This window comes from Mobula birostris, chromosome 1, assembly GCF_030028105.1.
Source record: "Mobula birostris isolate sMobBir1 chromosome 1, sMobBir1.hap1, whole genome shotgun sequence".
Lineage (NCBI taxonomy): Eukaryota > Metazoa > Chordata > Chondrichthyes > Myliobatiformes > Myliobatidae > Mobula > Mobula birostris.
In genome coordinates this window covers 148,829,028-148,843,867 of record NC_092370.1, presented here as the reverse complement: position 1 = coordinate 148,843,867, position 14,840 = coordinate 148,829,028, and the positions used below count along the sequence as shown (strand labels likewise).

The 14,840-nt window shown below is 41.4% G+C and overlaps 1 protein-coding gene across 13 annotated transcripts in view; it reads right to left on the bottom strand.

Moving 5' to 3' along the window:
* Window positions 1-14,840, bottom strand: part of heatr4 (HEAT repeat containing 4) — a 215,762-nt gene that overhangs the window by 157,064 nt on the left and 43,858 nt on the right. The gene's annotated exons all lie outside the window — the stretch shown is intronic.

The following is a 14,840-nucleotide window of genomic DNA, read 5'->3' as shown; positions in this document are numbered from 1 at the left end:
ATGGATTTGCATCAGACTATAAATTACCCAAGAGACTAACTCTTACTTAACTATTGGTTTCCCAACCACTGATTTCCACTCCTTGGATATCAATCTTTACTAGAATATATGTTTCTCAATGGTTATCAATGCCAGTCAGTACTCATAAACTGCACAAAAAACGTGTGCCCCACAGGATTGTAAAGTTCAACTGTTGAGAATCACATTTTGCGATAAACTGTATTTTAGTTGAGTCAAACTTAGTGGGAACCAAATCTTGGAAGTGCTGATTCCTGAGGACCAGTGACAGGAGAACATATTTCACAACAAGAGTCAGAGCCTGTAGAACCACGTGTACATTACCACTAATAAACACTTAACCAGTATGATTAATTAGAAAAGCTGACTGCCGCAGAATACTAAACAAGCTGGTTTCTTTTCATTCCCACATTCAGATACTGGGCATGCTCAAAAAAAAGGGAAAATACACATACTTTTGAGAAGGAGTTATACTAAAAGAACATGAAAATAACCACTGACATGAAGTAACTCCTCTACCACTGCCATTAATATTCCTTTTGAACTCTGAACAAACCCTTTAACTCTTTTCACCATTACGGAGACTCACTTGTATCCTAGCTGAGCCTGTCTATCTGCGGGATGGGCCCATTCCCTCAGCATTTGCCAGTACATTGATAATCCAAATAGTGCCACAGAAATGCAGAACTTTAAAATTTCATTACCTTTAACTTCCACCTAGCTCTCACTTTCACATGGATCACCTCTGACTCTTCCATTTCTTTTTCAGACTTAATTAATTGTATTTAGAGATACAGCGCAGAACAGACACTTCCAGCTCAACGAGCGACCCATTTAACACCAGGACAATTTACAATGACCAATTAACCTACTAACCGGTACATTGTTGGATTGTGGGAGGAAACCAGAGCACTTACAGGGAGAATGTACAGTCTTCTTACAGATCATAAGACGTAGGAACAGAATTAGACCATTTGGCCCATCGAGTCTGCTCTGCCATTTCATTACGGCTGATCAATTTTTCATCTCAGTGCCAATCTCTTGCCTTCCCCCCATATCCCTTCATTCTCTAACCAATCAAGAATCTATCAACCTCAGCCTTAAATATACATAAAGACTTGGCCTCCACAGCTGCCTGTGGTAACGAATTCCACAGATTCTCCACTCTCTGGCTAAAGAAATTCCTCCTCATCTCTATTTTGAGACTGTGTCCTCTGGTCTTAGTCTCTGGCCATAGAAAAACACCTTCTCCACATCCACTCTATCAAGGCCGATAATATCGCATTTGCCTTCTTCACCACAGACTCAACTTGCAAATTAACATTTAGGGAATCCTGCACTAGGACTCCTAAGTCCCTTAAGCCTCAGTTTTTTGTATTTTCTCTCCATTTAGAAAATAGTCAACCCTTTTATTTCTTCTACCAAGGTGCATGACCATACATTTCCCAATACTGTACTCCATCTTCCAATTTGGCCATTCTCCTAATCTGTCCGGGTTCTTCTGTAGCCTCTCTACTTCCTCAATACTACTTGCCCCTCCACCTATCTTCATATCATCTGGAAACTTTGTAATGAAGCCATCAATTCAATCATCCAAATCATTGACATATAACGTAAAAAGAATTGGTCCCAACAAAGACCCCTGTGGAACACCACTAGTCACCAGCAATCAACCAGAAAAGGCTCCTTTTATTCCCACTCTTTGCCTCTTGCCAATCAGCCACTGCTTTATCCATGCTCAAATCTTCCCTGTAATGCTATGGGCTCATAGCTTGTCAAGCAGCCTCATGTCTGGCACCTTGTCAAAAGCCTGAAAATCCAAGAACAGAACATCAATCGATTCTCCTTTGTCCAGCCTGCTTGTTTTTTCTTCAAAGAATTCCAACAGATTTGTCAGGCAAGATTTTCCCTTGAAGAAACCTTGCTGACCTATTTTATCATGTGCCTCCAGGTACCCCGACACGATATGCTTAATAATCGACTCCCAACATCTTCCCAACCATTGAGGCCAGACTAACTGGCCGGTAGTTTTCTTTCTTCTGCCTCTCTCCCTTCTTGAAGAGTGGAGTAACATTTGAAATTTTTCAGTCTCCCAGAACCATTTCAGAATCTTGTGATTCTCAAAAGATCATTACTAATGCCTCCACAATCTCTTCAGCCACCTCTTTTAGAACCCTGGGGTATACACCATTTGGTCCAGGTGACTTAGCTATCTTCAGACCTTTCAGTTTCCCTTCTCTCAAGTAATGGTATCTTTATGACCCTTGACAGCTGGAACTTCCACAGTGAAGACTAACGCAAAATATTTATTCAGTTCATCCACCATTTCATTGTCCCCCATTACTTCCTATCCAGCATTGTTTTCCAGCAGTCCAATATCCACTCTTGCCTCTCTTTCACACTTTATATATCTGAAGAAATTTTTGGTATCCTCTTTTAATATTATTGGCTAGCTTACTTTTGTATTCCATCTTTCCCTTAATTTTTTTAGTTGCCTTCTGTTGGTTTTTAAAAGCTTCCCAATCCTCTAACTTCCCACTAATTTTTGCACTATAATTTGCCCTCTCTTTGGCTTTTATGTTGGCTTTGACTTCTCTTGTCAGCCACAGTTGTGCATCTTGCCTTTAGGGTACTTTGTCCTCTTAGGGATGTACATACCCTATGCTTTCCAAATTGCTTTCAGATGCTGTTGGAATTGAACTCTGAACTCTGTAATAGTGTTGTGTTAACCACTATGCTACTGTGGTGCCCCCTTGCTGTCCATTACACCCCCATTACCACATCATCAAAATTATTAATATTGATGATAAACAACAATATTCCCAGCACCAATTCCTGCAATATGCCCCTAGTCACTGGCCTCCAGTTAGAGAGACAACCACTTGCTTCTCTTGCTAAGCAATGCTGAATTCAATTGACTGCTACATCTTGAATGTTAATTGACTTAGCTTTTTGAACCAGCCTCCCATGCTGAATTGTATTTGTCAAAGTCCATGTAGACAGCATCCACTGCATTAACTTTCTTGGTGACCTACTTGACTGGTTTTACATGACCTAACACGCACAAAGCCATGCTGACTATTCTTAACCAGGCCATGTCTATCCAAATACTTATGTGCCCTCTCCCATTGATTAGCTTCCAATCATTTATCCATGGCTGATGTCAGGCTTACCAACATAGGAAAGGAGCAATCACTCTATTCTGTGGGCCACCTCAAAGCAACAAGGACATTGAAGAGCAGATAAAGCAGGCAGATTTGGAAATGTAAAAAAAATAGAAAGGTTGTTGCGATGGGTGACTTCAACTTCAGTAGTATTGATTGGCAACTCCTTAATGCAAAAGTTATAGATAGTACAGAATTTGTTAGGCACTCCTTACAGTTGTGGACAGGCTGACCAGAAGAGAGGCCATTCTGTAACTAGTACTAAGCAATGAACCTGATTTGGTGACAGATCTCTTAACTTCAACATGCTCCAGTCCGTTAGTTATTCTATGTGAACTTAGGACATAGTAACTACAAATCCCAGACCTTTGGTATAGCCATGGATAAGGATAGGAGTGGAAGGGATGGGAAAGTATTTAATTGGGGAGGGTGAATTATGATGGTATTAGGCAAGGATTGGGAACAGATGTTTTTAGAGAAATGCAAAGCAGAGGTGTGGAGGTTGTTTAGCATCAGAATCACACTTAATATCACGAGCACGTATTGTGAAATTTGTTGTTATGTGGCAGCAGTACATCGCTATACACAATACAAAATTGTAAATTACAGTGAGAAGTACATATATTAAAAAAGTTAAATTAAAAAGTAATGCCAAAAGAGGAAAAGTAGTGAAGTGGCGTTCATGGATTCAATGCACATTCAGAAATCTGATAGTGGAGAGGAAGAAGCTGTTTCCTTGAGTGTGTGTCTTCATGATCCTGTACCTTCTCCCTGATGGTAGCAACCAGAAGGGGGCATATCCTGGGTGATGGGGATCCTTAATGATAGATGCCATATTTTTGAGGATGTCCTTGAAGATGTCCTGGATGCTGGGGAGACATCATAGTGCCCATGATGCAGCTGACTGAGTTTACAACTTCCTGCACTAATTTTGATCCTGTGCAGTGCCCCCCCCCCAATACTAGACAATGATACAACCAGTCAGAATGCTCTCCACAATACATCTATTGAAATTTGTGAATGAATTTGGTGACAGACCAAATCTCCTCAAACTCTTAATGTATTTTATTTATTTATTGAGATTCAGCACAGAACAGGCCCTTCCAGACCTCCAGGCCACAGCACCCAGCAATCCTCCAATTTAACCCTAGCCTAATCACGGGCCAATTTACAATGAGCAATCAACCACAACATCTTGCACTGTGGGAGGAAACCAGAGCTCCCAGAGGAAATTCACATGGTCATGGGGAGACCATACAAACTCTTTACAGGCAGCGGTGGGAAATGAACCTCAGTCTTGATACTGTAAAACGTTGTGCAAAGCACAATGCTACCGTGACACGCCAATAAAGCTGCTATCAATCCTTCTTTGTCACTGCATCAATATGTGATTCTCAGAGATGTTGGCACTCAGGAACTTGAAATCGCTCATCCTTTCAACTTCTGATCCCTTGATGAGGACTGGTGTGTGTGTGGCCTTTCTGAGGTCCACAATCAATTTTTTGGTCTTAGTGACATTGACTGCAAGGTTGTTGCTGGAATACACTAAACTGACTGAATTATCTTGCTCCTGTACACCTTCCTGCCAACATCTGAAATTCTGCCAACTATGGTTGTGTCATTTGATGCCACTTGAACTGTCCCTAACCACACAGTTATGGGTGTAGAGTAGAGCAGTGGGAGAAGCACACATCCTTGAGATGCAGCAGTGTTGATTATCAGTGAGGTGGAGATGTTATTTCCAATCTGCATGACTGCGGTCTTCCAGTGAGGAATTTGAGAATCCAGTTGCAGAAGGAGATACAGAGGCCCAGGTTTTGGAGCATTTTAACTTGGAACTGTAGGACTGATTGTGTTAAACACTAAGCTGTAGTCAATAAATGACAGCCTGATGTCATTGCTAGTATTGTCCAAGGCCACGTTAAGAGTCAGTGAGATCATATCTGCTGTAGACCTCTTGTGTAAGCACACCTCCATCTCCCTTGTCCATACCTTCTTGATCCTCTCTACTGGTGCTGAAGTCTTCTGCCTCTGTCTATAGTCAGGGAGTAGAAGTACAGCCAGGTGATCAGACTTTCCAAAGGTCTGGGCATGGGATAGCATGGTAAGCGATCTTAATGGTAGTATAACAAATACAACAATTTGATGACAAATATTGTTTCTTTGTTCAAGAAAATTAAGAATTTATGTCAAAAGTGGGCAAATGTAAGAAGGAGATTCTTAAGGGCAGGAATTACAAGCCTTTGGAAGAGAATAGTCTGATTAAGGATACTTAGCATGGCTTTGTGAAGGGCAGGTCATGCCTCACAAGTCTGATTGACTTTTTTGAGGAAGTGACAAAACAAATTCATGAGAGCAGTGGATGTGGTGTTTATGGAATTAGTAAGGTTTCCTCATTGTACGTTCATTCAGAAGGTCATCAGGCATGCAATCAATGGAAACGAGCACCCATGTGAATGCAAAGTGTATTCTGCCTGGAAGTCTTTGATGAGTAGTGTTTGCAGGGATCTGTTCTGGGACCCCTGCTCTTAGTAATTTTTATAAATGACTCAGATGAGGAAGTGAAAGGGTAGGTTAGAGAGTTTGCAGATAACATGAAAATTGGTGTGTTGTGAATAGTATACAAGGTTGTCATAGGATACAATGTGGGGACACTGGGTGCAAGGCTGGACTGAGAAGTAACAAACACAGTCCAATCTGGAAAAATGTGAAGTGATTTACTTTTGAAGATCGAACTTGAAAGCAGAGTACAAGGTTAATGGTAGGATTCTTAGCAGTGTGGAGGAGCATGGAGATCTTGGGGGTCCCTCAAGGTTGCTATGCAAGTTGATAGAGTGTTTAAAGCAGTGTACGTTGGTGTTCATTATCCAGAGCTTGAGTTCAAGAGCTGCAAAGTAATGTTGTAGCTCTATAAAATTCTGATTAGACCACACATGGAGTATTATATTCATGTGTTCCGATTGCCTCATTGTAGGAAGGATATGGAAGGTTTAAAGAGATTTACAAGGATATTGCCTGGATTAGAGTGCATGCCTTATGAGGAAAGGTTGAGGAAGCTAAGGATTTTCTCTTTGGAGTGAAGGAGGATGACAGGCAACTTGATAGAGGTATAATGGATTGTAAGAGGCACAGATAAAGTGGACAGTTCTTTTTCCTAGGGCTGCAATGATTAATACCAGAGGATATCCTTTTAAGGTAAGTGGAGGAAAGTTTTAGGGGAGAAGTCAAAGGTAGGATTTTTTTTTTTAAACACACAGAGCGGTACGTGCCTGGAACACACTACTGGAAACAGTGGTAGAGAATGATACATTAGAGGTATGTAAGAGACTTTCAGATAAGCTCATGGATGAAAGAGAAATGAAGGATTGTGGGCTATGTTGGAGAGAAAGTTTAGATTGATCATGGAATATGTTAAAGAGTCAGTATAATATTGTGTGCTGAAGGGTCTGTTCTGTGCATACTGTTACATATTACATTATTCCTGCTTATTCCTAAGCCTTTCTTGAACAACAGAACATTAGTTATGCTCCAGTCCTCTGACACCTCAATCGTGACCAAGGACATTTTAAATATTTCTGCCAGGGCTCCTGCAATTTATGCATTAGCCTCACGCGATATCTAGGGGGATATCTTGTCAAGCATTGGGGATATACTCACCCTAATTTGCCTCAAAACAGCTAGCACCTCTGCTTCAATACTCTGGATATGGTCCATGACTTCACTGTACTTTTGCTCAATTCTATAGTCTCTGTGTCTATTTCTGAGTAAATATTGATGCAAAGAGATTAAAGATCTCCCTCATCACTTTTAGCTCCATGCATAGATGACCATGCTGATCTTCAAGAAGACCAGTTTTGCTCCTTATTCTTCATATAATCTATAGGAATCCTTGGTATTCTCTTTCACAATGTCTGCCAGAGTAACTCACAGAATCAGCCTTTTATACCCACACACTCACGGAAAAATAAAAAAACATAATGAGGTAGTGTACATGGGTTCATTGTCCATTCTGAAATCTGATGGTGGTGGGGAAGATGATGGTCCTAAAGCATTGAGTGTGTGTCTTCAGACCCCTTCACCTCCTCCTTGATGGTAGCAATGAAAAGAAGGCATGTCCTGGGTGATGAGGGTCCTAAACTATGGATGTCACCCATTTAGGCATCACCTTTTGAAGACATCCTTGATGCTGGAGAGGCTAGTGTCTATTTTAGAGATGGCAACTTTTTGCAGCTTCTTCTGATCCTGTGCAGTGGCTTGTCTATATCAGGCAATGATGTAACCCCTTAAAATACTCTCCACTGTATATCTACAGAAATTTGTGAGATTCTCTCGTGCTCAGATAGGGAAACAGATCCTGGAAAGGTGTAATAATAACAGAGTTGTCGTGGTGGGAGATTTTAATTTCCCAAATATTGATTGGCATCTCCCTAGAGCAAGGGGTTTAGATGGGGTGGACTTTGTTAGGTGTGTTCACGAAGGTTTCTTGACACAGTATGTAGATAAGCCTACAAGAGGAGAGGCTGTACTTGATTTGGTATTGGGAAATGAACCTGCTCAGGTGTCAAATCTCTCAGTGGGAGAGCATTTCAGAGACAGTGATCATAATTCTATCTCTAATAGCATTGGAGAGAGATAGGAACAGACAAGTTAGAAAAGCATTTAATTGGTGTAAGGGGAATTATGAGGCTTATCAGGCAGGAACTTGGAATCTTAACTTAGGAACAGAGGTTCTCAGGGAAGGTATGGAAGAAATGTGGCAAATGTTCAGGAGACATTTGTGTAGAGTTCTGCATAGGTATGTTCCAATGAGACAGGGAAGTTATGGTAGGGTACAGGAACCGTGGTGTACAAAGGCTGTAGTAAATCTAGTCAAGAAGAAAAGAAAAGCATACAAAAGGTTCAGAGAGCTAGGTAATGTTAGAGATCTAGAAGATTATAAGGCTAACAGGAAGGAACTTCAGAAGGAAATTAGGAGAGCCAGAAGGAGCCATGAGAAGGCCTTGGCTGGCAGATTAAAGAAAACCCCAAGGCATTATACAAATACGTGAAGAGCAAGAGGATAAGACGTGAAAGAATAGGACCTATCAAATGTGACAGTGGGAAAGTGTGTCTGGAACCGGAGGAAATAGCAGAGGTACTTAATGAATACTTTACTTCAGTATTCACTATAGAAAAGGATCTTGCTGATTGTAGTGATGACTTGCAGCGGCCTGAAAAGCTTGAGCATGTAGGTATTAAGAAAGAGGATGTACTGGAGCTTTTGGAAAGCATCAAGTTGGATAAGTTGCTGGGACCAGATGAGATGTACATCAGGCTACTGTGGTAGGAGAGGGAGGAGATTGCAGAGCCTCTAGCATTGATCTTTGAATCATCAATGTTCCGGAGGATTGGAGGGTTGCAGATGTTGTTCCATTATTCAAGAAAGGGAGTAGAGATAGCCCAGGAAATTATAGACCAGTGAGTCTTACTTCAGTGGTTGGTAAGTTGATGAAGAAGATCCTGAGAGGCAGGATTTATGAACATTTGGAGAGGCCTAATATGATTAGGAATAGTCAGCATGGCTTTGTCAAGGGCAGGTCGTGCCTTATGAGCCTGATTGAATTTTTTGAGGATGTAACTAAACACATTGATGAAGGAAGAGCAGTAGATGTAGTGTATATGGATTTCAGCAAGGCATTTGATAAGGTACCCCATGCAAGGCTTATTGAGAAAGTAAGGAGGCATGGGATCCAAGGGGATATTGCTTTGTGGATCCAGAACTGCCTTGCCCACAGAAGGCAAAGAGTGGTTGTATACAGGTCATTTTCTGCATGCAGGTCGGTGACCAGTGGTGTGCTTCAGGAATCTGTTCTGAGACCCTTACTCTTTGTGATTTTTATAAATGACCTGGATGAGGAAGTGGAGGGATGGGTTAGTAAGTTTGCTGATGACCCAAAGGTTGGGAGTGTTGTGGATAGTGTAGGGGGCTGTCAAAGGTGACAGCAGGACATTGATAGGATGCAAAACTGGGCTGAAAAGTGGCAGGTGGAGTTCAACCCAGATAATTGTGAAGTGGTTCATTTTGGTAGGTTAAATGTGATGGCAGGATATAGTATTAATAGTAAGACTCTTGGCTGTGTGGAGGATCAGAGGGATCTTGGGGTCCGAGTCCATAGGACGCTCAAAGCAGCTGTGCAAGTTGACTCTGTGGTTAAGAAGGCATATGGTGTACTGGCCTTCATCAATCGTGGAATTGAATTTGGGAGTCAAGAGGTAATGTTGCAGCTATATAGGACCCTGGTCAGACCCCACTTGGAGTTCTGTGCTCAGTTCTGGTCACCTCACTATAGGAAGGATGTGGAAACCATAGAAAGGGTGCAGAAGAGGTTTACAAGGATGTTGCCTGGATTGGGGAGTATGCCTTATGAAAGGAGGTTGAGTGAACTCGGCCTTTTCTCCTTGGAGCGACGGAGGATGAGAGGTGACCTGATAGAGGTGTATAAGATGATGAGAGGCATTGATCATTTGGATAGTCAGAGGCTTTTTCCCAGGGCTAAAATTGTTGCCACAAGAGGACATAGGTTTAAGGTGCTTGGGAATAGGTACAGAGGAGATGTCAGGGGTAAGTTTTTTTTACGCAGAGCGGTGAGTGCGTGGAATGGGCTGCCGGCAATGGTGGCGGAGGCGGATACAGATACGATAGGGTCTTTTAAGAGACTTTTGGATAGGTACATGGAGCTTAGAAAAATAGAAGGTTATGGGTAAGCCAAGTGTAATGAAGCCCTAGGTTTATCTCGCCGTGGACTGTCATTTTAAGAGAGAGTGCCTAAGTGACGTCAGCCGCCACCTTTCTCGGCTCCTGTTTGATTCTTACTACGAGAGAGAGAGGGGCGGAACTATTTGACTCTGCAGCTGTTTTGATTTGAGCAAGGACACTCACTCACACACAGTCAGTTGCAGTTGGAGTCAGACAATAGAAGGAACCCAGTGCTAAGGGGTCACTGGTTGGAACTTTCGAGTGCCCACAAGGGTGCATTGAACATTGACCCAGCACATCGATAAATGGCTACTACGATGCGTGATTGGGGAACCTTGTGGAATCTACCTATGTGTTAACCCTTGCCTGGGTGGTGGCTCCCTTTAAATTCGGTACCCCTGTGATAAGCTACTATTGGTGATAATTCGTAAGTGGATTTGGAACGACGACAGATAAAACCCACGGCAATTGTTATCCTGTTTTACCACCGTGGAACCTGTAGAATTCGACATAAATGCCATCTCTCGACATTCACCTTGGATTACAAATATCCCTCTCACGTCCTTTAATCCGTGGATGAACTGAACTTTCATACCTTCCATCTCAAGATTTGAAGCCTGGTACTCACCCACCCCCCCAACCCCCCAAGCTCAATAGTTTGGGAGTTACATTTACACATATGTATACTCATAATACTGTTACATTTTGATTATTCTCATTTAAGTTGCTATATTAAGTAGATACTAATAAGCAATAGATATTGAGGCATTTCTGGAAGCGTCAGATCCTGGGGAATTAGGGGACACCGGAAAAGACAAAGACAGAAAAAGCTGAGACTTGTTTCAATAAAACGGTCTATGAGAAAGCCAGATATTCAGAGGAAGATAGTTGAGTACTATATTTCTTCAGGGAAGTTTGACGCTGAGGTATTAGAATTGTTCCCTGAAAACAAACCAGCTACCCGAGCTCCAGTTACAGCTGGACCAACTAAAGTTCGACCGAGAGAGACTTAGATTAGAAGCTGTGGAAAAAGACAAGCTGAGGGAAGAAGCAGAAAAAAAGGTGTTTTGAAGCTGAGGAAACAGAAAAACAAAGGAGGTTTGAGTTAGAAAAGTTAGATAAGCTAGAGCAAAGAGGTCTAGTTTTGGCTCTGGTGAGAAGTTTGTGGCCAGTCAGGAAGTTAGTTTGGTCCCTCCATTTAATGAAGCTGTGGTTGATAAATACTTCCAGCATTATGAGAAAGTAGCTCAGAGTCAAAAGTGGCCGAAAGAAAGCTGGTCTCTTTTGTTACAGAGTGTACTTAGGAGTAAGGCTCAACAAGCTTACACTGCTTTGTCAATAGGAGATGCAGCTAATTACGAGACATTGAAACAGGCTGTGCTTAAAGCCTATGAATTGGTTCCAGAAGCCTATAGGCAAAGGTTTAGAAATTTGAGGAAATCTGTGAACCAGATTTATGTGGAATTTGCTTATGACAAGTTTGTGTGTTTTGACCGATGGTGCACATGTAAGAATGTGGATGATGATTTTGACAACTTGAAAGAGTTGGTTTTAATTGAAGAATTCGAAAGATGCATCCCTGATGACATAAAGACATATTAAGATGAAAAGGATGCTGCCACTTTTCGGGAGTCTGCTAAATTAGCAGATGAGTATGCTTCAACCCACAAGGTTAAGTTTACCCCGAGTAAGAGCTTCTGAAAGAGTAGCAGGGATAATCAGGGTAAACCAGAACTTAAATCTGGGACTAGTGACAAAAGTAAGGATGAAGGGAAGCAAGTGAAGGAGAAATATTCTGGTCTTACTTGTTACTATTATAAGAAAGATGGTCATGTTATGGCTAATTGTTCTGTCCTGAAGAAGAAAAAGGAAAAGGAGGCAGTCCCAAATACTTGTATTCAGCGTTGTGAAGCACCTAAAAACCCACAGGGGTCTACACATTCTGATGAGGCTCAGTTAAAGACTGAGAGGTCTGACCGAGTTAAGAAAGGATTTGATCATTTTCTGTCAGATGGGTTTGTGTCAGTGAAGGAAGGGACAACCCCAGTACCAGTGAAAATTCTTCAAGATACTGGGGCATCTCAGTCACTTATATTAGCGTTCTAAAGTTTGGTGATGAGACTGATACTGATGAGGTAAATCTTATTAAAGGTATTGGGAAAGGGGTTGTTTCTGTACCTCTGCATAAAGTAATTTTGAAGTCTGGATTGTTTTCGGGACCTGTCAAGATAGGGATCCAATCCAAGATACCGGTGAAGGGTGTTTCTTTGTTGTTAGGAAATGACATAGCAGGTGGTGAAGTTTATCCAGCAGTGCAGCTGACAAATAAGCCTGCCACTGATGATCCACAGATGGATGTTGATATTTATCCTGCCTGCACAGTAACACGAAGCATGACTAAAAAGTCTGCCAACACAAACGGTTCTGTGCAGCATAATTCTGATGCCCAGATAGCCAAAATCGGGATTTAGGTGATGATGACTTGGTAGGGATTTTTCTGCCTTCATTGTTTCAACAGGATTCAGGGAGTAAGTCTGATGAGAAAGGTTTATCTTTGTCTAGGAAGGAGTTTGTAGCAGAACAAAATGGAGATCCTGAGATTGAAGCTTTAAAAGAAACAGCTCTCTCAGGTGATGAGATTAAAAAAGTGCCAGTAGGATACTATATCAAGGACGGGGTATTGATGAGGAAGTGGAGACCACCTACTGTACCTGTGGTGGAGGAATGGATATTTGTTCACCAAGTTGTAGTTCCTAAAGTCTATAGGACTGAACTTTTAATGTTGGCTCACAGTATGCCGTTAGGTGGACACTTTGGGGTGAATAAAACTGTAAACAGGATTAGAAAAGACTATTACTGGCCTAATCTGAGGGAAGATGTTGTGAACCTTTGCAGAACCTGTCACCCTTGTCAAGTTGTGGGTAAACTTAATCAGGTCACTCCAGTGGCCCCACTCCAGCCTATACCTGCATTCGGTGAACCTTTTTCTAAAATTATTGTGGATTGTGTTGGTCCATTGCCGAAGACTAAAGCTGGTCATTAGTATTTGCTAACTACCATGTGTACTGCATCTAGATTCCCGGAAGCCATACCTCTCAGAAATATCAAAGCTAAAACTATGTCAAATGCTCTCATCAAATTTTTTACTTTATTTAGTTTGCCTAAAGAAAACAAGTCTGATCAAAGAAGTAATTTTACATCTGGATTATTCCAGCAGGTAGTTTATGAACTGGGAGCTAAGCAAATTACATCGTCTGCGTACCATCTGGAATCACAAGGGGCTTTAGAAAGATTTCATTCTACCCTCAAAACAATGATCAAGACATACTGTGTTGAAAATGACAAAGACTGGGATGAAAGTGTCCATTTGCTTTTGTTCACATCAAGAGAATTGGTACAGGAATCACTGGGCTTTAGCCCTTTTGAACTTGTATTTGGTCATAGAGTGAGGGGACCTTTGACCTTGCTGAGGGAACAGTGGACTGATGAAAAAGTGCATGTTAGCTTGTTAAGCTATGTTTTGGAGTACAAAAATAAATTACACCAAGTCTGTAGCCTCGCAAGACAAAACCTACAGAATTCTCAAAACCAGATTCCATTGTGAACTCTATTGCTGCTGGTTTGTTCCTAAAATGTTACAATTCGTAACAAAATTGGGGGCCACAAACTTCTCCCCAGAGGATGGTTGGATATTACCATAAGTTTTGTAAGAACTTTGCTGACATTGCTCTTCCTTTGACTAATGTCCTGAGGAAGTGTGAAAAGTTTGTTTGGACAGAACCTAGTCAGGAGGCATTTGATCAATTGAAAGCCATTTTATATCATCAACCTGTGCTCAGGGCACCTGACTTTGCAAAGCCCTTCTCTATAGCCGTGGATGCCAGTGATGAAGCTGCAGGTACAGTATTATTACAAAGGGGGTAATGATGATGTTGAACATCCTGTAGTTTACTTTTCAAGGAAATTCAATGAAGATCAAAGAAATTATTCCACAATAGAAAAAGAGTTGTTGTCACTCATTTTGGCTTTACAACATTTTGATGTCTATGTTTGTCCTGCGCAGAAACCACTTGTGGTTTACACTGATCATAATCTGTTAGTGTTTCTGAGTACGGTAAAGGACAAAAACAGAAGGTTGTTAAACTCGAGTCTGATTTTGCAGCAATATGATATGGTACTAAAACATGGGAAAGGCGCAGACAATATCATTGCAGATGGTCTGTCCAGATGCTAAGCTAAGTTCAAGAAAAAAACTGGTATTTGTATACACTTCTGCAATGTGTTACATGATAATCACATATATATTGTTTTACATTCTATAGTTTGCAGTTAAACTTTTGCTCTCTGATCAAAATTTTCTTTTTGGGGCAAGTGTGATGAAGCCCTGGGTTTATCTTGCTGTGGACTGTCATCTTATATAACCATATAACTATATAACAATTACAGCATGGAAACAGGCCATCTCGGCCCTTCTAGTCCATGCCGAACTCTTACTCTCACCTAGTCCCACCGACCTGCACTCAGCCCATAACCCTCCATTCCCTTCCTGTCCATATATCTATCCAATTTAACTTTAAATGACAACATCAAACCTGCTTCAACCACTTCTGCTGGAAGCTCGTTCCACACAGTCACCACTCTCTGAGTAAAGACGTTCCCCCTAAACTTTTGCCCTTAAACTCTCAACTCATGTCCTCTTGTTTGAATCTCCCCCATTCTCAATGGAAAAAACCTATCCATGTCAACTCTATCAATCCCCCTCATAATTTTAAACACCTCTATCAAGTCCCCCCTCAACCTTCTACACTCCAAATAATAAAGACCTAACTTGTTCAACCTTTCTCTATAACTTAGGAGATGAAACCCAGGCAACATTTTAGTAAACCTCCTCTGTACTCTCTCAATTTTATTGACATCTTTCC